This window comes from Macaca nemestrina, chromosome 11 (assembly GCF_043159975.1).
Source record: "Macaca nemestrina isolate mMacNem1 chromosome 11, mMacNem.hap1, whole genome shotgun sequence".
NCBI lineage: Eukaryota > Metazoa > Chordata > Mammalia > Primates > Cercopithecidae > Macaca > Macaca nemestrina.
Window position 1 is genome coordinate 42,300,464 of NC_092135.1, and position 2,500 is coordinate 42,302,963.

The window sequence follows — 2,500 nt, forward strand, 5'->3', positions numbered from 1 at the left end:
GGTATTCCTAGATCCCAGGGTATTTTTAATAGTCATTAATCTACTCTCATTTTTTTTTTCTTCTCTCAGAAACTTCCACATATGAGCTTGATGACTCATAAGGGCACCATACCAAAGACCAAGAACTGGCCGGGCGCAGTGGCTCACACCTCTAATCCCAGCACTTTGGGAGGCTGAGGCAGGTGGATCACCTGAGGTCAGGAGTTCGAGACCAGCCTGGCCAACATGGTGAAACCCCATCACCACCCAAAATTACAAAAATTAGCCGGGCATGGTGGCATGCACCTGAAACCCCAACTACTGGGGAGGCTGAGGTGGGAGAATTGCTTGAACCCAACAGGTGGAGGTTGCAGTGAGCTGAGATCGTGCCACGGCACTCCAGCCTGGGTGACAGAGTGAAACCCTGTTTCAAAAAAAAAAAAAAAAAAAAAGAAAAAGAAAAAAGAATTAAGTTTAATAACTGTAAATTTCAGTAAACTGATTTTAAAGTTTTTTAAACGTTGGAGCACTTTAGTATATACCAGTGATCATATTTCTCTAAATTACATATTCTAAGTTCTTCAGGCCCCAGTTCTGTTTTACATGCAAGATTTCTCTGGCTGCTAAGTACTTGGTCGGTAATAGCCTTTACTGTATAAATAAGAGGGTTCTGACAGCATTGGCTTCCTCTGCTTTATGCAGTGGTAGCAATGGAAAAATGACTGGGGTAATCAATAAGTAGCTCACAAAAAAGTAGAGAAAATTTGCATAATTGGTTCTTATTAGCTTACTCATAAAATGTATTATGATACTTCTCATATGTCTAACATGCCTATATATGTTCTTCCTTCCATCACTAGATTTTGTTTAGGGCCTACAAATATGCTCTGTATTATTTAGCATTATTCCTTACCACATCCCCCAGTTACTCCCATCTTGTCCATTCATCACAACTAGAGGAGAATTTTTGACTAGAAAAGAACACATTTTCTCACAACTCTAAATTCTCCCAACTTATCTTCAATTAAAGATAAATTAATGAGCCATGAAAACTGTACCATGGTACTGGACCACCTGAACACGCTGAGGCCATGTCCCACCTTAAAGCATGATGGTCCCTAACTCGTAGCTGAGTAAGGGACTGCAGCTTCGCATGCCCTTCTGACGGGCCCATCTGGCCTCTTTCAAGGCCCAACTTCAAATAGGAAGTGCAAAGACAGGAAACAACTTTGCTAGAAGCTGGGGTAGCTCAGCCATGTGAATGCTCCTGCCTGGTAGACATTTTATGTTTCTGTAGGTTCTGGGATCAGGATGCTTCAGTTTGAATCCAGCTCTCTAACTGCCTAACTTGTGACTTCTGGTAAATTATCCTACCTGCCTCCATGTCCTCCTTTATTAAGTGGAGGACAAGAATATCCACTGGGTCAGTGAGAGGTTGTGAAGGTTACGTGTAAAGCACCTAGAGAGACCAGCTCCCAGAAAGTGCTTAGTAATAGGTGCTAGGTGTTATGATAATTGTTAGCCAAGTCTAGGGACAGTTTTTGGTGATAGTGAGTTCTGTATCACTCTTTCACATGCTAATTTTGTGACAATCCTATGGTGATTTACAGTAGTCATGTTGAGCCGGTAAGATTTTATTTTTACTCCGTTTCTAAGTTTGATAAAGGGCAATAGAGGGCATTGAAAGGTCATGACATTTAAGCATGAAGTATATAATTTAGGAGTTTGGGGGCACCTGCTGTGGAAAGGGGGCATCCCGGACACTAAACTAGGTTCCGTGCTGCCACCCTATGAGGTAGGCAGCAAGATTCCATTTTACAGAAGAAAATGCTAAACGTTCAAGATGATAAAGGACTTACTGAAAGTTCACGCAGATAAGTGGTGAAATTGAGTTTTCCACTTTTCATCTGTCTCACCTCAAAATGCAACATCTCTCTGAATGCTGCATCACACTTTTCAAACTGTGCACGCAAGGTACATGCTAAAAAGGGCCTTTATGGTTTTTGACATTTATGTTGCACACATTCAGAAGAGATAAAAATAGACTCCATGCTGCTGATATAATTACTAGAGGCTATAAAAGCCATGCAAAATCTGGAGAGGGGGCGTGGGAATAGTCGAGGAAAGAACATAAACAAGGGAGCAGTGACACAAACTAGGACTTCATGCCATCCTTAATTCTTTCACAGAGCTCCACACAGTCCTACAGTGTTCCACCATGTCAAATCAGGCCTTCATTTTGAACTTGGAAATCTCCCCACTTGCAGGCAGTGGCACTGCCAGCAAGCCACAGGTGGGCACCACATGAGCAGGTGAGAAATGCCACTAGTAAGGGGAGGTTGAGGATCTGGTGCCTCTAAAAGAGCACATCAATCCTAATTATCCTGCGTGGGTGCACCACTTATGTCGTACTTAGGTACTTATTTTTTTAGTCAGGCAGTTTAAGAGAGTTTTAGGCAAATGAACGTCCGTGCCTTGGAAATCCCTGAGAAGACGTGAAGCAGCCTCAGAAAGAGAAACT

At 42.4% G+C, this 2,500-nt stretch overlaps 1 protein-coding gene and 1 long non-coding RNA gene across 7 annotated transcripts in view; one reads left to right on the forward strand and one right to left on the reverse strand.

Annotated features, from left to right (window-relative positions):
• Positions 1-2,500, reverse strand: part of LOC105492619 (zinc finger E-box binding homeobox 2) — a 137,449-nt gene that overhangs the window by 64,236 nt on the left and 70,713 nt on the right. The gene's annotated exons all lie outside the window — the stretch shown is intronic.
• The window catches only part of LOC105492618 (uncharacterized), a 28,159-nt gene that overhangs the window by 2,060 nt on the left and 23,599 nt on the right, over positions 1-2,500 (forward strand). For all 3 annotated transcript variants that reach the window (XR_011609740.1, XR_003020639.2, XR_011609741.1), the window contains exons 2-3: positions 70-196; positions 2,169-2,291. This is a non-coding gene — a long non-coding RNA (uncharacterized lncRNA). The remainder of the gene's footprint in view (positions 1-69; positions 197-2,168; positions 2,292-2,500) is intronic.